General features: G+C 34.7%; 1 long non-coding RNA gene across 3 annotated transcripts; it reads left to right on the plus strand.

Annotated features, from left to right (window-relative positions):
- The first annotated feature begins 600 nt into the window (after window positions 1-600).
- Window positions 601-11,660, plus strand: LOC128228379 (uncharacterized). Of its 3 annotated transcripts, none has more exons than XR_008259911.1 (7): window positions 606-655; window positions 4,419-4,505; window positions 5,264-5,407; window positions 5,654-5,764; window positions 6,370-6,447; window positions 8,367-8,473; window positions 9,317-11,660. It is a non-coding gene; the product is annotated as an uncharacterized LOC128228379 (long non-coding RNA). The 3 variants fall into 3 exon arrangements; XR_008259912.1 differs by lacking the exon at window positions 606-655 and adding an exon at window positions 807-890; XR_008259913.1 differs by lacking the exon at window positions 4,419-4,505 and having other exon boundaries at window positions 601-647.
- The last annotated feature ends 12,469 nt before the right edge of the window (window positions 11,661-24,129 follow it).

The raw sequence follows: 24,129 nt of genomic DNA on the forward strand, positions 1-24,129 counted from the left end.
ATCTGTTCCGCCATACATATATTTATATATATATATATATATATATATATATATATATATATATATATATATATATATATATATATATCTACTACAGATATTAAGGTGACCATATATATATTAATCTAGGCATTATGGGGACCGCTGGATTAAGGCGACAAAAATTGGTCTCCTTAATATTTTCAGTCCAGATTTGATGTATCAAATGTCAATAAAAATGTCCATTGACAGTAAGTTGATAAGCTTGAATGTTTATTTACGAGATCATTTCATTGTTTTAAATCTTATTCTCTTTTAATATTAAAAAAAATATTCTTAAACTTTTGTGTGCGTATATTTGTGTATCCATAAAAATAGCTATTAAGGCGACCAGGGAAAAAATCATAATTTTGGTCAAAAATAGCTATATACTAAGCATTTTTTATTTGTTTTACTTTATTTAAAGCCTATTGTATATTATCCCGAAGTTTCATTCCAAAAAAAACAGAAATAAGGAAATTCGATATTTCGTGTACCATCAGCATCCAAATTTTCAAGTATACAGAAATCTAACTTTCCGGAATATAACGGAAATTTTCGGGTATCTCCGTGGTACCATCTCCGTGCAATTATGCAGTATGGCGTTCATCTCTTACGGAAAGAGAATGGTAACTTGGTAAGTGTTTAAAATATATATTCAACGTTTTTTGCGTTTATTTTTATGACTTTTGTACAGTAGTATAAATCGTCCACCCTTTGGATAAAAAGCAAATGATTTATCCGGATTTTGTTCATCCGAAACTAAATCACTAGTATCAACATCCGGTGTAATTTTTGCTTGTATTTTGAAGAAACTCGATTGATTTCTAGCAAACTTGGTTTACCACTACATCGTCGCTTATTATTATTTGGTATGTTCCAATCTAAAAAGGGATTTGCTCCCTTAACATCTCAGATTTTAATAAATAAAAGACGAAAGGATACAAATGCCTTACATTTTGTTTGTCAATGTCATGTCATTAGTCATTCTCATCACCTTTGAATAGCAGAACAGAACAAACACCAATTCGTATTGTGGCTTTTTGCATGTGTCTTAAATTCTCATATTTGATAATAAATGGAACAATAAAATATTTCCCTTATTCTGCCACAGTTATGCACCAGTCAATTGTAACCATGGCCCCAGGTCTTGTTTATACCGGGGATAGCAGGGGAAATGGGCCATGTTTTTACCTTCCAGGTGGACCGGCAGTGCTGAGTGAATGCGGTGTTATTGTTTTTGCGCTGAAAACAGGGAATGGGCCTAACCTAGGATGTCCCCAGGGGCATTTGACGGGGATCTGGTCATTTCGTAACCTTACCATTTCGTAACTGCTGAATCTTGGTTATTTCGTAACCATTCTGTTAGTCAATTCGTAACTGTCAAGAAATCAATTGCTCATATGGTAACCACCATTTAACAACGTGATAAATAGTACACTTAGCACATCGTTAAGTGTATTGTTCGAACCTGGATGTATATGGCACAGCAACCAAGACACCAATTGGGAGACAATAAATTTACTCAAATTCTCACTAGTAACAAGCCAATAATTTATGTTACTCAATAGTTATTAGATTTATATATATATATCATGCTAAATTAGAAATGATTTGTTATACTACCAAAATATGTTAATTATTTTCTTACATTTTGCTTACTTATAAACAATAATTTAAGACTGATTGCGATGTATTTTTGAGTAAAATTATGTTTACATAAATGATCATTCTTGACCTATTTCATTGACTATATTTGTTTGAATTGTTTAAAACGAACAAAATTTTGTTCTGTTCTTTTCTCAATTGATCCATATTCTGCATACTTTATATCTGAAACTGACAAAAAACAGCCTAAAATTATTAGTTATGGTATTAATTTCCAATAACAAGATACAAAATTAAACATATCGGCACATTTTTAATACAATAAGCATATAAAAAGCGCATACTCTCATTCGGCAAACTCACTACATTTTACAGAACTTCTATGCAATTTAAAAAAAAAAATGAAATTCTAAAGTTATATGGTCTATATATTTAAAAAATATTGGCTTAAGGTCACAATTCCTCTCAATGGTAGAACATCTATGAATTAAAAAAAATATTACATTTAATATTCAGCCTACTAATAATATTTCCTTCGCAACATAAAAAATAGCTAGTGTGAATGTTTCTATTTGTCATAGTTTCAGAGTTTATTGGCAAATCGCACTACACTATTAGGAATAAAGAAGGAATACAACTACTAGATTTAACTTTGTTTATGTTGTTATTTTTATGTTTTATACTTACAGTAAACTTATTTTGTAAATTCAAATGGTATTAAATTAATTCCGCATAATTATAGGAGTTAACGGTTAAGATATGACCATTTGATTTCTTAACGGTTACGAATTGACTAACACAATGGTTACGAAATTACCAACAATGAGCGTTACGAAATGACCATAATTCATTTGACAGGGCTTTTACCAACTGTTTGTCTGTGCAGAGCGGGAATTTTACCTGGGATGGGCTGGACCGAAAGTCAAAGTCCCCGCTATTAGCAGGACCTTGGGGGCCCATGCTGCAATTGACTGTTGCATTATTTGGATTTTTTCTTAACTTTACGACACGCCCCCCTACAGTATTTTATAGTCAAGTTAAGTAATATTTATTTACAGAAATTGGATAACTTAACAAGTAAAGTAAACTGTACTGAGCTTTTGAACAAACCTACATACTTATAAATCAAAATTGATATTTTAGGGTCTACACTGAATAAACCCAAAATGTTAGTTTTGATTTGCTAAATTCGAACAGTATTTAGTCTATCCACACAAAATTTACAGGATCATCTGGTAACAAATTTTCTAAAAATTCTCTGTTTTCCAAATAGGGAAGACAGGTTTAAGTGGGATTAAAAGGTTGCTATCTGTGACCAAAAAAATACTGTTCAAAATTGTGAGTATTCATTTATCTTTTGTTCAGTAAAGAGCATGCAATGGCATAGTGGTTGGATTAGATAATCTGACAGTGGTGCTGGACGTCAGGAGTTCAAATATTGTTGTGAGTTCAATGTACCAAAAGAATACCTTTGGAATACACAATTATCTATAAAAATGGCAGAGCAAATTGCCCATATTGTAGTAATGTCTTAGATCCAGCTTGGATAACTTGGACACAGTAAGCGGTTCACACCCAGGGAAATTCTCAGATAAAACAGTGCCTATAAACTTGAACATTATATTTTTCATTGAGACAATTAAAGAAAATACATTATTGCTGATCTTCTGAAAACAAATTTTCTAGCATCCAAATATTTAATTTGTTGGATGAACTAAGGTTTATATTGATAAGAGATTGCTTCAGTTGGATTTAAACTAATCACCAACAAAAATATATGCATTTAAATCACACAATGTAAACAACTGCGCCACAGATAGGTCTGGTTGGTCTGTTGCTTTAGTTGCTGAGTAAACATAATGTCAGTTATTTCATCACTATTTCTTTTTTTACCATTTGAATCATAAAAAGATAACAAACACAAGAACTTAACACTTGTGAATATTTAAGGAATGTAAGGGGTCAGATTTCAGATTGCTCATTATTTCTGGAACACTAAATAATTTATTTGATTGTGTACACTGCACTTTCTTGTTAAGCATTCATCCAAATCATTTGGGTAAATTTTGGCAGAAAAACTGCTTTTGGATTTATACTGGTCATCAAAACCGGCACTGACAAAACATAAGACGTGTTTAATTAATGTGCGGGAAAGAGGTTTAAAGGTGTTGGCCCACAGCGAAAGGCTTGCGGGATGCAGTACCCCTTCAAGTAGTTCTTGAAAAAAATGATTCTCTCAGGTAGCATTTGATTATGTGTACATTGTATTATTGTATGTATTTTCAAGTTTACACATGATTTATATCAGGTTGGTATAATTTTAGTTTTATTTAAGTCTTAAAATTTTGACATTTTTTTTTAAGATTTGCCTGCCCCTGTCAGAACACTTAAATTCTTGGTCTTTGGACTATTGTCTGCAACTTCAAAACACACTTTTTGGAACAGGACACATTTTCCTGATATTTTATCCAGTTTGACTGCAATATAAGTTGTATTTATCAATAATTTAAGTAAAAAATGACATTTATATTTCCATAATTACCTGGTAGTTATTTGTTAATTTGTTTTAATTCATGCAAGGCGGCTATGGTAAGTTGCGTCAAGATATCCTTGGCCCCCCCCCCCCCCCCCCCCGACACGCAATACAATTCGTGTTTCGCTGATCTGTTGGCTGGGATCAGATCATCCATTTAGGGATTTAGATATGTTACCCCAGCCACCAGGCTGAATGTGTAATTTTACTCAATACTAAGCTTTGTTTTATTGCGAACATCATGTTTATCTAATTGCAGTTGCTGCTTGGGACAATTAAGTTAAGTCAGCAACCGTCTACCAGACTGCAAGATTCATCTCTTCCAAAGGATGTCGTACCTTTCCAGGTGGGTGTGCATTGATTGCTTGATTGATTGATTGATTGATTGATTGTGAGTTTGTGTAAATGAATAACTGTGAAACCATAACCAAATGTTGGGCTGTAAAGGTGTGTGAGTATGTGCATGCTTCACATATTTGCCATCCTGGTTGGCACACTGGATCGTCATCAGACACTCTGCCATGAATGTGAAAGAGTTTAAAGCTATTTCTTATTTTCCTGTGTAACTATATTGATTTTTTATTAAATTTACGCCGCCGTGTTACTGAGTAACAATTTGAAATTGGGCCAAAATCATCAAGCTAGAGCTTTGCATAATCTTTTTGAAACTTCTGGGAGATTTCTGCCCTTGAAAGTATTTGCTCGCAGCCCGCCTCAAAGTTACACTTCGTTCAGTATTTAAAGCTTTCGGATACACTTTTTTGTTAATTTGAGATCTTAATGAGGCTACATTGTACTTCTAAGTAAATAGATGCTCAAAGTAACAAGATGCTCTGGGTGTTCACTGGGTGACAAAGGCTACCCAGTATTGGTTGTTTCTTTATTCTGAAAAGATGTTTCTAGTGAATTGCCCAGTTGCAGTGGTTTTGACGCCACAGAACCAGCACAGCTCCATGACAGATATATATGTTTTTGTCATTGATGTCAGTACTGCTGTATTGGAGGCCTCACAATTTCTGTGTGGAAATGTCATCTGATACACTCATAACGGCGTATTTCTAGCATAGCTTTCATAAGTGCATGGCCATTCTCTGTCATTTTCAGATACACTGTGTTGTGTGTGGATAAGAAATGCAGAGTGGTACCACCAATCACCTAAGCCACCATTCCCCTTACAGACAAAAGGCTCATGGGGACAGTTCCTGCAGTTTACAGCAAAGCTCTCAATTGTAGCCCTACAAACTTCAGGTAAGTGATAAATCTGGGCTTCAAGATATCTCTGTACTCACTTTAAGTTTATACTTCATTTGAACAAAACTTACAATTTCAGCATCAAAATCCAGGTTTAGATCCCAGACCGAACCTTGTCTCCTTCATTAAACTTCATTTCAGATGATCTATAAGCCACATACATGTTCGCTACTTATGGCGGATAAGAACTTTCGCAAATTGATTATAAAGGCATTTTCCCAGATATACACCCTCCTCTTGCAGATACTGCCGATGGTGAAGCTTGGGTGCACTGGGCCGGTTATCCAGCCGTGTGGAATCAACATCTCCAGCTGAACTGGGGCCGGGAATTATATAAGAATCCTTAGCAGCATGGTGAGCTTTTGTGTATTTATTTCCAGGCTCGTATACCCGTCCAGACTTCTGCGTTTAAGCTTTCCTTTCGTCATTTTTCTCAGAAAATGTAGCTGTCTAAGTGCCTATTCCATCAATGAGTATCACTGTCTTTAAATTGCTGTTGTGGTACAGTTTAAATAGCAAAGGTTTATGGCCCTGCTTGTTTGCAACTCCTCATTCAGTTTTGTACAGCGAGAAAAGTAAGGGAATTCTAGAGGTTTACTAGAATTATGGATTGTTTTTCTTGAGTTACACAGTACATAAGGAGGAATTAGTGTGTACACAACTCCTCATTTTATTCCTGTTTATTATTTATATATGTAACATAGATGTGTACAAGACTTACGGTACTTTAGAAACATGACATAAAAGAGCTCACTTTGATTAATTTTCTCAAAAAAAGAAACTTTTACTGCATAGTAAGTAATGTCTTCTGCTCATCTTTACGACATCATTACATGGAATGATGTCAACTTCCCAAGACACATTTCCACATGGTGCAGCTCATTTATATATATTGCTGATGGATTGTTTAGAATGGGACAGTTTTAATTCGACATAATGTTTTAATCGCCATTTTACAGAGTGCCAGCCAGTCATTGCTGTTCTTTGCAGTGCTGAGGAGGACAGTCCTGCCAACATAACAGTTTGTTCAATAACAGGTAAAAAACTGGTCTCACTTTACATTTTCAACCACTGTTCAATCGTAACAATTATCAACGAACCGGCTAGTCTCAATCATGCAGCCGCTCTAATTAGAGTCAATGAACGATATAGATCCGGATACAAGCGTCTAGATGATCGAGACTAAATTGGCAACATGAGAACATTTATTTCATTTCCTGATTCTTGAAAATATATTACATGAACAAATGACAATTCTACTACCATTTAAAGTTTGATTAATTTTCGGACAAATGTGTTTGTTTTAATTTGCCTTCCGCTTAAAGTAAACGTATATATACTGGGCAAAAGTGCTGAATTTCATCGTCAATGACAGTGATTATCCAAAGTTTGAATTTGGTTCGGACATGTTTGACGGGAATTCAAAGACATTTTTTGTCAGCAGTCTTATATCACAGGTTTCCATGTGAAACTTAACTCTCAATCAAACTATGGTAAAAGATCAAATGCGGGGCTCCGTGTGCGGCATAGACTGCTAATTTTTATTTAATATGATGAAGAGCTAGTTAAGTTATCTTTGTTAAAAGTCTTCATTTGAAGCAAAAAAATGTTTCAATATCCTGTATGAATTTTCTTCACCGGATATTGATTCATAAAAAACATTGCTCCAGGGTGCGGAGCTACTTTATGCTATATGTCTATATGGAAAAATCTTCTCCTCAGAAGTCAACTTTGTTCCCCAATGTGCAAGGCACAATCGGTGAAAATAATTTCAGTAAAAGTCACTGACCATTATGCCCCCCCCCCCCCCCCTTCGAAGAAGAGGGGTATATTGCTTTGCACATATCGGTAGGTCGGTACCGTCTACCGTCTGTAGACCAAAGCTTATCTGAGTGATAACTCAACAATTCCTGGACGTATGGTCTTCAAACTTGACATGAAGGTTGGGCCTGACCAGTAGATGATTTTAGGGCTCATCGGGTCAAAGGTCAAGGTCACAGTGACCTTGAATGGTAAATTAATTTTAAAGCTTGTCCGAGTGATAACTCAACAATGCCTAGACCTTTGGTCATCAAACTTGATATGGAAGTTGGGCCTCACCAGTAGATGACCCCTAAAGTTTTTAGGGATCATTGAGCCAAAGATCAAGGTCACAGTGACCTTGAATGGTAAAAGGTTGTCCAAGTGATAAATGAACAATGCCTGCACCCATGGCCCTCAAACTTGACGTGGAGGTTGGGCCTTACCAGTAGATGACCCCTATTCATTTTAGGGGTCAAAGGTCAATGTCAAAGTGATCTTGAAAGCAAACTCGACAATTCCTGGACCAATCATGCAATTCAGTCTGAATGGTCATCAAACTTGACATAAAGGTTGGGCCTGACCAGTAGATGACCCCTTTTGACTTTGAGGGTCATCAAGCCAAGGTCAAGATCACAATAACCTTTAATGCAAAAAAGATAACAAATTCTCTCCTAGGGATATCTCAACAATGCCTGAACCTATTATCATCAAACTTGACATGGAAGTTGGGGTTGACAAGGAGATGACGATTATTGATTTTAGGAGTCATTGGGTCAAACGTCAAGTTCACAGTGACCTTGAATGCGAAAATGTTTGTCTGTGTGATAACATGTCAATGCCTGAACCCATGTCCCTCAAACTTGACATTTAGATTTTTGTAGACCAGCTGATGACTCATATGGATTTTGAGGTCATAGGGTCAAAGGTCATGGTCATAACACACTCTATCCTCACACTTTGAATGGTCATAATCTTAAAACTGCCCCAACGGCATCCAATGTCAGTGACTAATCAGCTGTCATTTCGGTCCATGCTTATTTCATTCAATTGTTCATATAATCCTGACAACATGGCGCTCAGGTGGGGGCATAATGTTTGACAAACATCTCTTGTTATTATTGTGATTATTATTAATAAACTTTTACTATTTCAGGAGACAAACAGAAACACAGAGGTGCTATACATTCCGATGGAAAAGACAACAAAAGCATCTCCCATCATTTTGGCGTGGCTCAGATCAAGAGGAGAATTTTAAGAAAGGTAATAACTGAGCAGCTAAGAACATGCAAGTTGCACTGGTTAGAGTGTAAGACCCATCTTGCTTCATAAGAATTGATAATCATCAATGTATTAAATCAAGAAATTGAAACTTAAGTGTCTTGTCTTTTGCAGTGTTTTTGAAATAGAATATAATTTTAAAAAAAAATAAAAAAAAAAATTAATATGATTGTGAATGTGTGATGTTTTCTTCTGATCATTCTCTCTCAAAAACCAGATACAAAAAACATATTTGTAGATTTTTTTGTTTTATTTGTAAATATAGTTTTAAGTTTGTATTTTAGGCAAAGCCTTTTATTCTGCTCAATACAAACTTAAATATTGTAAGAGTTATGGCCCTTTGTAATTTTTATATATTTTCACCAGCTGCATTATAAAGTCAGACCAAAAGTGTCCAGTTAGTGTCCAAACAATAACTAAGTTAGAATCCTTTCTCAAATCAGGTGAGCAATATAGGGCCATCTCTATGTTTGTCTGACAAAAAAAACAATAATCAATCTTTGAGTTAAAATGACAAATATTGTTGTAGAATGTTTTGTGAAGACATACAATTGGATAACTTTTGTGTCAATAGGATTGAGGTTTCTGCACATAAAATTTATTTAGAATAGCATTTGGGTCAGTCGGTTCACGTTCAATATTACTGATAGTATAAGTGGAAGCAGTGACTTAAAATTAATTACCAAACAGTTTTTGCTCATTTGCTTTGAGTTAACATACGAGTTATGAAACTTGGAATACTAGTTCTTGGTGGCATAAATGAAAGACCTTCTTTTGTCACATTGACTTGTAATCAAGCACTAACTTCCTCTAAAAAAATTTCAGGTGATGGTTGGGCACACACAAGAAGACATAGATCACAGGTGTCCAGGCATATGAGTAGACTGGAGTTTCACACTCTGCCAAACTTACTTCATCAGAGGAGCAGAAAGCTTCTCAAGATCCCGCACTGCACACTTAGATATAGTCTTTGACTACAACAAGGGGATGAAAGTACAGAGAGGTCCAATTGAAATCAATTCTGTGCTGCGTCATTTCTTCTTCTGGAAGTCGATGGACATGATTTATCATGGCATCAAGTGTGCAGTTTCGATGGACATGATTTATCATGGCATCAAGTGTGCAGTTTGTCGACTATCAGCAGTCTTGTTCACCAGCTGTGCAACTTGAGCTGGTAGCTTTATTGCTTGAAGCCACTGCATAAGAGGGGGAAGGTGCAGGCTCATTAAAAAGTCTCAAAAGTTGAAACTAGGAAAAGAAGTTTGTCAAACGTGTGAATCTATTTGCTTTGAAAACAATCGTTACAATGATTTGGTTTCCTTTGAAACTTGATACATACTATGTGTATGTTGAATGAATTGAGATGCTTAAATAAAGAACCGCTATTCAAATATCAGGAAACTGCATTTTTCATACTAAAGGGTAAATGATGTTGCCATTTCCTGTATGTATTTAAATAAGATATTTTTCCACAATTAATATTTTTAGGGAATTTTTCTCAACCTAATGAATGAGATTAAATTGTTCCAACGTTATATGAGCTTAATATGTGTTTTCTGTTTCTTTAAAATTGGTGAAAAATTGTCAGAAGATAATTAGACCAGTATCCATTACTGCAATCATACAATCAAATATACAGGGACAAGCCCACTGGGAATATAATATAATTAAATCCTGTTTAGGGGCATGAGGCAAACAGAGTTACTTTCAAACGTTAAAGCTGCACTCTCACATTTTGGACGTTTTGACAACTTCTCTCATTTTATGTCTTGGATTAGAACCATCCAATTTTTGCGAAAAATTAAATGGCAGATTTTTCTATTTAATATATATGCAAAAAGCTACAGAAACATGCTCAGTCGAAAAAAGTTTAAACATAAACCCAGTTTAGTGGCAATGGGCAACGCCAAAGACATAGAACACAAATTCACAGACAAGAAACATAAAACAGCACACAGCTCTACAAACAGCACAGTGCATAAATACTATATATATATTGAACAATATATATATAAATAATTGGTATGTTTATCAAGAAAACATTGATGTTTTATGCACTTTTCTTAAACCGTTAGTAACATTAATTTTCGAACGGAAATATGAAATCTGCGATCTGATCTTTTGTCAGCAATCTTTTATCATTATCATAAGTTTGCAGATAATTACGCAACCATTTGCTCATTCCAAGACAACAAAAAAGTTGTGAAAACGGTATATCTGTGGGAGTGCAGCTCTAAATGTTTAATTGCTTGATTTTACTACTGTATTAGAAATTACAGGGGGTGGGGCATATTTTTAGTGGTTTTATTGCTTTTAATGATTCATACAGTCTTACTTCAGTCCTCAGGGCACAACTTACAAATAGACAAAACTGGAAAATGGTCATATCAAAAGGTCAAAGATAATGCAAGCTGAACAATCATATTGTTCATGGCTTGTATTTTTGGTATATTTTATTGCATATGCTATAGAAAAGTTGAAAGTTAAAAATAAATTCATAGTTGAAATGATGGCTTTGAATGGTATTGTCAGATGAGAAACAGCACTATTAAAAAATAGGTATAATGATACTTTATTTATTTTAATCAATTTTAGATATTGTATGAAAATTATATTATTTAGTACATGAGACCTTTTAAACAGTTATTGACAATATAACAATGTGTATATGAAGCTTCAGATCAACACTTAAAGCTGCACTCTTACAGATTGTCAGTTTAGACACAAAATTGTCTCAAAATCTGCTGATTTGGTTATCATTCCTTTAATTCAGTCATATTAGATAATTCACAATAGAACCAATCAAAAATGTTTGGTAAAACTGCCGAAAATTTCATTTACATTAAATTGTTCGTAAAGCTTTTAGCCATAAAACATCAATTTTTTTTTAACATAAATATGATAAACTGCGATCTGATCTTTTTTCACAGTCTTATATCACTTAAAATTGGGTCTAGACATTTCTGCAAAAAACTAGTCCATTTATAGACAAACAATAAAAGAGTACCGGAAGTCAAAACGAGCAATCGGTGAGATTGCAGCTTTAAATACACCTTTTAAGACCGCTGTAAAATTCCAATGGTTTGCCTTAATCTTTAAAGCTAGCATACTGTTTTAAAAGTGTCATGATAACTTTGTACAATGTTTTTATATAATTCATTAAAGAAGTCGAAACAAATTTGTTTATCTTGTAATTTGTTTTCTATTATTTAAATGACCCAGACAAAAATGGGAACGTCAGTGCTAGTTCTTTTACTATTAACATCCCATTAAGTTTCTATTGGAGTAGCAGCAAGGAGGTGTTACATTAAGGATGCATCATTTAAACCAAATTTTACATTCATATGCACATCATACAGGCGTGTAGCCGCCTATACGTGAATACGCGGCTGAATCCTCATGATTCTGAAAAAAAATCAACCAAAGTTGCAGTATACGAACTTGACTACATGAATCTAAAACTGGTTATTTTCCAGTACTAAATCATGCACATCGGAACGCCCAGAATGCACTAGAGTGCACCATGGTTTTCAAAAAAAAGAGGGGGCATGCCCCTGAACCCCCAGCACATTTATGAATCCACATGAATAGAGGGGTAGCTACGCCCCTGACATTATTGAAACCACAGTGTGGCTAAACAACACTTGTATGTTTATCCTACGCAGTGATCTCCCATGGAAATGCAATCGTCAAATAATCTGAAGGGGCTGTTTATATGGACTAGATTTGAAATGCACCAAGTGTTTAAAAAAGTTGATTTCAGTCACGAAGAGAAACAACCATACCCTACACTTGTTGGAGCAAGATGAAATGTCCACTTTACGCGAGAAAGAAAGTACATTGAAAATGTTCATTTGATTCAATTGACTTTATCTTTTTATAAATATGTTGCAATACATAAAATACGTTATTTGTTATAATTGTTTAACCATGTTGAATTTTATTTGGCAAATGTATAAGAGATTTATATATAAAGAAACCCAGCCGCTAAAGAGGATATGATTATGACATTCTTTTTTTTTTTAAATCTTTCGAACATGAGTTTTTGAGTGAATATAAGCGAAGCGTTAAGGGTTTTTTGAAAATGCATTTTTACTTGGATTTTATAGATTGTTATTACGAAATAAAGTATGGCGAATCAAACGAAGTGTTAAAGCTAAGCTTTTGATGGCTGAAACCCTTCAATAAATGTTGAAATGTGCTAAAATATAAACTGAAGTCCAAAATTTTGAAATGAGTTACTAACCCGATTCAACAAAAGGCTGTTGCACAATCAGTTATTCGACACCTTAGTGTGAGTCCCTGTGGGCGAGTGGATAATCGATCCGTTTTTTTATTCTATGTGTTATCTGCACCCCCATGTGCTTGCTCCCAACTTTAACAAGATTAATTTTTAATACTTTAATCGGTTTTTAAAAATGCAATTGAAGTATAAAAGAAAATCAACCTGGTTACTATTATTTCTGCAATTTCAGTACCAAGGAGTAAAATAAATATACATGTAAGTGTTTTCAGATGCTTTACAACAAAATATGTTTGGTGCCAAAACATGAGAGAGTCTCTTTAAACGGAAAAGTTTTGGCAGTTACTCAGTCAGTCAGATGATGATAAATATAATACATAGCATCATCGCTCTGGGGTACGAGAACGTTGTATACAAAGTATGTTTTTAGTCTTTTTACTGAACATGCGTCTGTTTATTTCGATGTCATAAAAGGTTTAAACTGTTTAAAGGAACTATAACATTATGAAACAACAAATCTGATTACAGATATCAGTGGCAGATCCAGGAATTGACTTAAGAAGGGGTACGTGAAACTCATGGGCTTAATCTTTCCACACCCGCCCCTCCCTCAGAACAGAAATTGAATGGCTTAAAATGTTGGACCGGAGTGGGGGTTAGACTCCCCTAATTTATAGTCCGAAAAAGTGCATTTTTATCTTAATATTGTATTTTTTTCCCGATATTGACTGAGAACGTATTATAAACGGACGATTCAAAGGGGGGGGGGACAGCGCGCGCGCTGGAACCGACCCCCCCCCCCAACCCCCCTTAATCTGCAATTGAGTACATGCATTAAAACCGTCTCCGTAGCCTATTGGTTAAGGCGTTTTATACCCTTCATTCAATGGACTTAATACTTCACACATTTGTTCAGGACCATCAGCCAATGAGGTTACATAACTCCATATCCTTAATACAAGTTATGGCCCCTGATTGACTTAGGTTAAAGTTTTAGGCAAGTAAAATTTAAGGGAAAAGAAGTTGGGATTTTAATAAAAAAAACTTCCATGGGTCACAATGAACCCAATGAACAATGTTCTTTAATCATGAGCTAACTGTTCAAGCGTTAACAGACACATTCGTGTGCAAACTAAACTTTTATTGTTTTTACAAGCACAGAACTTGTATTTAGCATTTACAGTTTCTATATAATTCAACTGAAAGTTCTATTTAACCATAATATATCAAATATTAAGTCACCATTCACTAGCGGATTGAGAAGGGGGCGCAGTCGGCGTGCGCTCCCTTTAAAATCGTCCAAGTTTACTTTTTGTGTCAATATATGAGAATAAAATAATAAAATACGCACATAATGCATCATTTCCGACAACAAATTGTTAAAACATGGATGGTCTTCATTGAGTAACCCTCAATCCTCCTGCAAACGCCCCTAAGTAACGCCCCCTTCTAACGACAATTCCTGGAACCGCCCCTGGCCATTATATATTTTGTTTATCAAACGGTACACATACCAAGTGACTGAAGCTGAATTTCATTTAATGAATGAGATGGTCTGTAAACGATTTTCGATTAATATCCAAAGAAATGTGCAGCCCTTCCGTTTCGACTGGTCATTGTTTGTGGATTTATTACACACAATTATAAAAAAATACTATTACAAAGTTGTCTCTTAAGGTTACGGGAGCCTTCACTGTCAAAAGTAAGATATATATAATTTGTCCCCCTAATGCCATAAAATATGGATGGCCCCTTAATGCCTCAAAAATAATATAATATATACACTGGTCTCCATAAACCCTTCGACATATATACCTGTTTCCTTAAAACCTGCAACATACTTACAAATTATTAAGGAGACCGCAAATTACGTATATTTTTTGTTAATTAATATAAGAAGCCTAAATCTTGTACACATAATAAACGATCATTTCAATACTAAATTATCAACAAAAAAGCAAAATAAAGTATAAAACAAAAAATATACAAATTGTCTCCTTAGTGCCGTAAAATATATACGGTCTCCTTAATGCCCTAAGTAGATATATATATATATATATATATATATATATATATATATATAAAGACATACAGACAGACTCGGGAAACCCGGTTTTCCTTTACATGGAATGTGGTACTTTTCCTTTCGGCGAATGGAAAGTTAAATCAATACCACACATATTACCTAATCGGAAAATAATATAAACACTGCACATAAAGCGTCGATCAATATGATTTGAAACCTACCCAAATCCCATTGGTCCAAGATCATCAACCATTATTGGAAAAAATATTGATATTGTAGTTGAAATAAATACGGAATGATTTTATTGTCGATTAAAGATTTTTTTTCTAAAAATAAAATCGTTTAAGGTATTTAAAAAATACCAGTCAATTATTAAATGTGAAGTAGTAAGTAAGATTTAAGTAAAGATTATGTCAACGTAGAATGTTGGGAATTGCGACAGAGAAAAAAGAAAACACAGCAACAAAAACTTAATTACAATAAAAAAGATTCTGCATTTCAAGAATTTAAAGGACATACTAATTAGTTTTCTACAACCATGTAAAATTATTTATGTAAATGCTGACATGTTTACCGTAACAGTAATTCGTGTTCGAAATTATATTTTGTCCAATGGGATGGCAGTACTTTTCAAATATCCCGTACATTTAATGAAGTAAATCTGCAGTCATCTGTTATTGATTTTAATCAGGTGAATCGGTAGCTTTAATCAGAGTCTGAATCAGTAGGTAAAATATAAACTTGAAAACTAAGCTGTTTAAGGAAATATTAGTATGCATTTACCAAAAACAAATAGTTATGCGACTGTTTAGTATCAAACCATTATCATTTTTATAGTAAATAATAATAACATTTTACCATTATATAATGTTACACAATACAAGTAAAAATTGAACTTGTGTAGCGCATTAAAACACAACAAATGAAACTTGGACAATCATAGAAAAAGACGTTCTGTGCAATATTATATATATATGAGTCAGTTTAATTTGAAAATAATTTTAAAATCGTCATAACACGTATTATATTCGAATTGTTAAAGATGCACTTTTACTCCCAAATAAGATTTACAACAATTAATAATATCGTTTTAATAATCCAAAAAGGATGTCTAAATGTCAAAAACAATGGTTCTTATGAAGGATACCGAGTTTAATTTGAAAGAAATGAGCATAAAACACAGTATTTCTACTTTATGAGACTTTAGTAGACCACAGTAAATCTTTTAACATTCACCAATCATTTAATATTTTTGCGCTTTCTGCTATTAAATACACGGTTACAATCTTGTTATTAGTACTAATATTTTCCATAAATGCATTATTTAGTAAGTAGTTATGGATTTATCATTCAAAATTGATGTTTGTTATACATGTGTGTGTATTGATTTTGAATAAGAGTGTCACTTTAAATAAGTCCAACGTGTATGCTGATCATTGTTTTCAAACTCGATAAGCCTTTGTTATTAAAACGTGAACGCTTTTTGTGACGATGAAAGTAGCAATCAACAACACATATTTCAGTCCGTCTTTCGACAGAACCTTGCAGTGACATGTCCCACTGAATCGTTGAAGTCGTCAGATAAAATCAAACGTCTTGGTCATCACATCTCCAGTTTCCGGTTCCTTTATTCTTAGCAGAACGGCATCTGTCTCAAACACGAGGGAAACTTCACATGCAAAGCAGGTTCTGTGAACTTTCAATTCCAGTTTTCCTTGCAAGTCGGATCAGTAACGAGTGTTGGTATTGTACATGAAGAATTCAAATGTCGCATATCCGCCTTTCTTGTCCAACAACGGCCAATTATTGACAGTGACTACATGTCCGTTTGTATGCTATTCTTCCTTTTCAATAAAGATATGAAATTTGTTTTTCCCGTCCGTTTTCCTCTTTAAGCCGTATGTAAATTTCGTCTTCCTGCTTGCAATTATGGTTGGTTCGTGGCCAAACAAAACGGCGCCATTGAGAACTGCAAGACCAGATTCTGGAGGAACACGAGCTTCTTTTTCTCTGGAAGAAGGCGTTACTTCATTTCAGCTTGAACTATCGCACATTATGCAAAGCCGCCAACGACCAGCACATTTTTAACATCTGAAATCCTCGGATCGCCTGCAAAATTATCTTTAATTGCATCAATTGTCTTTGAAATGCAGTCAACAAACATTCGTTTCATTAGTTCGGCGTCGATTTTGAGTTTATCCTTCGCAATAGAAACCCTGTCACCATTGTCTGATGCAATTAGGCAATTCTCGCGCCAGTCTTTGATAATTTATGCTGTATATAATTTATTTCAGTCAGCAGGAATGGCAAACGGATTCAGACCTTTCTATTTCGGTATAACGCTTTGTCATCTCAAAGTCCTTTAGCAGATGGAAAACGTCCTGCAGGCATTCGTCATAAAACGCATTAATCGCCTACTGTCCGAGACATCTAGTAAACAGTTTAATGAAGTTGTTGTTAAATTCTTGTCCTCCCCATTTGCCCTTGAAATCTGCTCAAAGCTGTTTCAGCTGTCCGGTCCGCAACTTCTGATCGACTGTGATATCAGCAGTTCCACCTATAAAATATAGGAACTGCAGAGAAAATCAACAATTTAAGGTACCTGACCCTAAAACTTAATATTTGTAATGCCTGGTGGTCCCCTTTTTATTATTTCATATTTTAAACTTGTGCTGTGCTGTTTGAAACAACAAGGCTGTAATTTTTTTCTTTTAGATTATATGTACAACATAAGGGCTCATTTTCTTGGATCATTTTATTTTTAAGACTTTTGGTGTTCATGTCTTGGACAAAAGCTCAACGAAAAAAATGATTTGGTATTGCCTTAAAAGTTTGATTTGTAACGTTGCGGAAAATTTGATGTATTTTTCTGAGTGATTAACTTGTGGTTTGCATTAAAATGTACGCCATTTGTGCAGTTACCAACTTTAGTGTTACCTTCAAAAGGTTACCCAAGAAAGTCTAAAATGATAATATCCTAATGCACAGGTCAGTGTGTTTCCAAAATCCGGGGACAGAGGTGTGGGCCGGTTATCTCAGACCTGATGAGACCGCCATGCTTGGAGCTTTTAATGCCTAAATGTTTTAACGTAATTCCGGTGTCGAAATATCCCTTGCGTGCGTGCTAGCAAAACACACCTTGCTTGGATCTTACACTTACCCGGTGGGGCAAAACGTCGATGAGTGCATTGCATACATTTGGCGATAGTTTTGTCCTGTACGAATCGAGTAAAGGTTTTGATAACTATACTTGTATCATAATACTTTTTATGTAACAAGTTTTTTAGTTAATTCACCAAGGTAGATATATATATATATATAATCGTTTGCAACTGTCATTGGCTCATGTTGCAACATGTGTAACTGTATTAAGGAGTTGAGCGAACGAAATATTTTATAAGATATCCAATCGAAAAGCATTTGCATCTTTTCGGAAATGTCTTAATGCAAAATGAAATGCGTTTGTGTCAAAATAGTCAGTATAAACCAAACATTAATGTTTTGTGGTTTTGTGGTGATTGCAGCTATTTCTAGAAAAATATTTGCATGTGTGAAACCAGGAAATGAATTTAATCCACTATTTTCATTATTTTAGAAACGTCTGGTAATAAAAGACAACGTGTACATGAGAATTAGATCAATTAACTAGCGAATGACAATTGGTTGGATAAGAGTGAGCGTTTTCTTATAAATCCATGTGAACGTATTGATTCTGTGAAACTGCATGCCTTTTTGATATCATGCGCAGGAATCATTCGTGCTTATAAATGCTACCTGGCGAATGTCATTTTAAGAACATGGGAAGACTTTTTTTTATTTACTCAAACGTAAAATATCATATTTCTTACAGATTGCATACAGTCAGAGCCCGTAGAACCTCGGGAAATACTTCGAGAAAACAAACATTCGATATAAACGAAATACAAAAAGTGTATAACTAAACCAAACACATTCGACAAAAGTTCGACATAGCCAGAACATCGAGAAAACAGAGTTCGAAAAAAGGAATTTCGACTATATGTAAAATAAATAAGCGGAAAAACATAAAATATAAGTTTGTGTTTTTTTTCCTTATTTCAACTAGAATCGAGCTTGAAAATACCTGTTTGTACTCTTTTAGGTGATTAAACATCCTTATTTGTAAAATTATGTCTATTATAGTCTTGACATAATCTTGCATTGCACATTAAACGCTATAAAATAACACCACAACAATGTGGTGTAACCATGCATCACACATTCACATAATGTGTGCAACGGATAACTTAAATCAATTGATAAACATAATACACGACTACCAGCATCAAAACTAATTAAGAATCAATACTGGCTTTTTCTGAGAACACACAAAACCTACAACAAAAACAGTTTTTTCATATTAAAACATAAAAAAATCCAGATATGAGACAACACGCAGCATGCAGAGTAATAGATATGTCAACAAGCCAAACATGAACAAGAAAAGTACATGAAACCAAATTACACGGAGTAAATCTTGCATTAAAAATATAGCTGATGCCCTGGCCAAGACTCGTTCATCTCTTCAAAACTGATTTTCATCTCAAAGTGAAACAGTATTAAACCTACTCAATATGGCGCAGCGCATGTAACATGTCAATCACCAAACATATCGTCGTTATCCAGAGAGGACAAATTTTCAAATAAATCTGAATTTATAAACGACTGGTACACATTTAAATGTTCTACACTTGTGTCTCCCTCTTTCTGATAATCAACACGAGAATCTGATAACCTTTCACCTGTTTGACACGGTCCATTGCTAGCACTTCCACGACCGGCAGATGGAATTCGGGTTTCATATGAGCCATGTAATTGTTCTTGGGTAGGGTACGGATGTTCATAGGAAAACACACATTTAGGTTTCGTGAACGAGTCTGCATCGCTATTGCCGGCCGATGTTGATGTTGAACTCAATGCTACTGGAGAGTATAGCCTGAGTTTTGGTATGGTTTCGTTATCATCAAATGTTCGGACACTGATAGTCTTAAGACTTTGGCTTCCAAGTAAAACATAGTTTTTTGTTTCATCTAATATCAAATTATCAAGTACTTCCGTCTCCGGTTCTTCCCTTTTTATGATGTCTGTTTGTTGACTTTGCGTCAGAGTGGTCACCTTATCAAAGTAATCTGAAATGAATCTTAATTCGTCAAAATGGCCTTCAATGGCAAGGTTTATAGAGAATCGTAAATTGTCCAGACAGTCCTGGTACTGTTTTGTCAAATCCGCTATTCTAGCTCTAGCAACATAGTAAAACATTTTTCTTCTTGTCTCGATACCGGTCCAGTTTATATCTATATCGGCAAAAAGTTCCTTTGCTTCTACAATGCATGCGTCGTCAACAGGACAATTTTCAATAACGTTTGCACCGTTCCCGAGACTAAGCAAGCAGAATACCATTCTCAAAACAAATGATTTTCTCCACATATGTTTACCATCCAAATTTTCCTCTTCAGCACATTCAAGACCACGTCTACCCCACATTAACAGAGCCCGCCTTTCTTCAGCTGTTTGTGATATTTCAAAGCTATACAGCATTACTTGCACTGCGTTATAAATCATAAACACAAGTTCAAAGCAAGGACCAATACGAAATGCATTACAAAGGGCGGCTTTGATCATATGATCGCTTTTATTGAAACGTCCTGCAATAGCATTAGCATTTGCTAACCGACCAAAATACACACCATTTGTTAGCAGTGTATTACTTGTCGCGTTCGTGAGACTTTTCATTTCGGTGAAGACAGCTCCTTCACATAGACCTTCGTCAAATTTAATAGCTGTCGCATCGATTTCTGCGCCAATAAATGCTATGCGTATGTCATTAAGAATTTGTCTCCGATCTTCATCACTTTCATTTTGCATTTTTAGGCTCAACCCGTCTCTGGTTTGGCGTAAAACAAGCCGAGGATTAGTGTACTGTGCATCATCCACCATCATTTTCAGATTAAAATTTATTTTGCTTATCGATGGCCTTTGTCCTGATGTCGATGTACATGTTTTAAGGTTGTAGCCGCGTCCAGTTTTAAACGGGAACGTAACAGTTCTGCTGCCAATGCTGTATAGCCACATTCTTTCAGAACAAACACAAAGTCCTGTAAGCAAATATTTTATGGCAGTTGTCTTATTAAAACTCCTGAGACGTATTATCTGTCATGTTTCAGTTCTAACTGATGGATAACTGGTAAACAGGTTCAAATCGAGGGTATTCTCTACAAAGTGTTGCCGACACAAAGAAAGGGTCGATTAGTAGAATAATCTCCTCTTTGCACATATCCAATGATTGAACTTCAACTTCCGTCATAGCTTGGTTTCGAGGGACAATCATACGTCCATGTTCTGTAACATATACTAGAATACTAGAAAGTGATAAGGAGAAATCGTTTTGAAGTGATACCTCTTACATATCGAAGCATAAAATCAAATCATTCTTTTGGCATTATATTGAACGAGGCAATGTTAATTAGTGTCCTGATTTTATCACAATAAAAATAAACATAAGTTTACAATAAATGCAATATTTATTTTTTTGTACCAAACTTTCATTAAATTAAATTGAATGATAAAAATATCCAAATATACATGCAGATATTAAATATTCGGAAAAAAACACGTTGGCCTATATCGAGTGTGATCTATTGTTAACGTAATCAATATATTTGGCCGCATAGGTTTAAAGAATTATACATTATCGATTTATCTTATCAACTATTGTCAATAAGTTGTAATGATTACATCAACCATTGAGTTTAAATGCAAACACGTATTTAAAACAGTACCTGTATTTGTATATCTATCCATTTTTTAACATAACTATGCTTAAAATTTACTGTAAGAGATTAATTTCAAAATCGTTCATAGCGCTTGTTTTGAAACACCCATCAAAACGAAACCAATATTATTACGCAGTAGTGTCAGTTTATAGTATCTCATCAAAATCAATAAGACAGACAATTGAGAACCCAGGTATTCGATTCCATGAAATGTTTTATTTTTCAAGCAGCCGAATGAAAATGTAAAAAAATACCACCGGAGAATAATATAAACACAGATATTATACAGCCCTCTGTACCTTAAATCGAACGTATAGCCAAATTAAAATAATACTTACTTTGTAAGGAACCACCGAATTCGCTTTTAAAAGGAGCCAAGTTCATTTTAAAAATATCAAAACAGATACGTTTAAAAGTATGAGTGATGTAAAAGCTCCGTTTTTTATTATGCTTGAGTAACAAAACATTATTTTTAAGTATAGTGTATTGTTTATTTTGACGTCTGTATGAACATCAATCGTTTAATCAAACAAGAGAGAGAGAGAGAGAGAGGGAGATAGAGAGACACAGAGAGAGAGAGAGAGAGAGAGAAAGAGAGAGAGAGAGAGAAAGAGAGAGAGAGAGAGACTCTTTATTTTCTCCAAGATGAATCACATAGCCAATGAGCAAGCAAATAAGAAACATATAAAGTTAATAATAATACGTTATAGATACAATCAAACATATATGATGTATAACATTCATAGTTAAGTATAAATTTCAATGAAGTTGTATTGCTTTATAAAACATGTTATACAAATACAATTATGGTTAGCCTGAAATTGATATTCTTCTTGTTTAAGTTGTTTTTAACATTTTTTTACATATTTCATTTTGTTTTCTTTTCTTTTGGCTTCTATGCGTTATTATATTTCTCTTCTATTACTAAATATGTGTATGCGTAAGAAATTGTACGAATGCAGGTATATGTATATCAAGTATAAAACATGTTGGCGATTTGTTCCATAAGAACCGACACATAAACCGCCGTTCACTATGATTTATCGTCAAATAATTTGAAAATTACGACAACCTCATTGGTCCAAAATAGTAGCCGTATAGCTCCGGCCACATTGTTTTGCACCCTACTTATAGGTGTAGCTCGCAAAACAGAGAAATAAACAATGTCACTAACATATAATGCAACAATATGTAAACGGACTCCTCTGTGTTAAAAACAGTTTAACGCTTAACCATTAGCAATATTTGCGTTCACTAATAAAAAAGCGGAAATAAATCCGTCTTACAGAAAAACATTGATGCCTTGAAAAGTACAAAAACATTTAAAAAAGGTACCTGAATTAATTTATTATTTCTACATATTCCAAATTTAAATTGCGTACTTTGCGTTGTACTTGAAAATTCGTACATTTGTTATTTCCAGTAAATGCACTCGGCATATTTTTAGTACGTCTTACAAAGTGCACGAGGATTTAAGTCATGCTTTTTCCGGCCGCTTCAGTCAACACTGACTTCTGCCTGGTATGACCTCGAATTAAACAATGTATTGAATCGATTTGAACGTATTCGTTCCCAAAAGAAATATACCTTATGAAGCTTATTTGAAATTATCATTAGTTTATCAACAATGTCAATAAACTGTAATGAAGGCTTCATCCATTTATTATGCCCCTCTTCGAAAAAGAGAGGGTACATTTGCTTTGCACATGTCGGTCGGTCAGTCCGTCGGTAGACCAAAGCTAGTCCGAGTGATAACTCGACCATTCCTGGACATATGGTCATCAAACTTGACATCCAGGTTGGACCTGACCAGTAGATGACCCCTATTGATTTTAGGGGTCACCGGGTGAAAGGTCAAGGTCACAGTGACCTTAAATGCTAAAAGATTGTCCGAGTGATAACTCAAAAATGCCTACACCCATGGGCCTCAAACTTGACATGAAGGTTGGGCCTGACTAATAGATGACCCCTATTGATTTTGGGGGGTCATCGGGTCAAAGGTCAAGGTCACAGTGACCTTGAATGCAAACTCGCCAATTCCTACACCAGTGGTCATCAAACTTGACACGAAAGTGGGGCCTGACCAGTAGATGAACCCTTTTGATTTTAGGGATCATCGAGTCAAAGGTCAAGGTCACAGTGACCTTGAATGCTAAAAGATTGTCCGAGTGATAACTCAACAATGCCTAGACCTATCAAATACCAGTCATCATCTGAACATGATTAAAAGCTGTAACTACTATCCTCACACTTTGAATGGTCATAATCTTAAAACTGCCTCAAAGTCATCCAATGTCAATGACAAATCAGCTGTCATTTCGGTCCATGCATATCTCATTCAATTGTCCAAATAATCCTGGCATCATGGCACTCGGGGGGGGGGGGGGGGTCATAAGTCATAATGTTTGACAAACATATCTTGTTTAAATGTAAACACATTTTTTTAAACAGTACCTGTACTTGTACGTGTATCCATTTTTAAACATAACTTTCCTTAATATTTTCTGTGAAACTGACAGAGATCCATGTCAAACTCGTTTGAAATTGGATTTTATGACGCAGTAAAATCACAGTTCAA

This window comes from Mya arenaria, chromosome 3, assembly GCF_026914265.1.
Source record: "Mya arenaria isolate MELC-2E11 chromosome 3, ASM2691426v1".
In the NCBI taxonomy this organism is placed as follows: Eukaryota; Metazoa; Mollusca; class Bivalvia; order Myida; family Myidae; genus Mya; species Mya arenaria.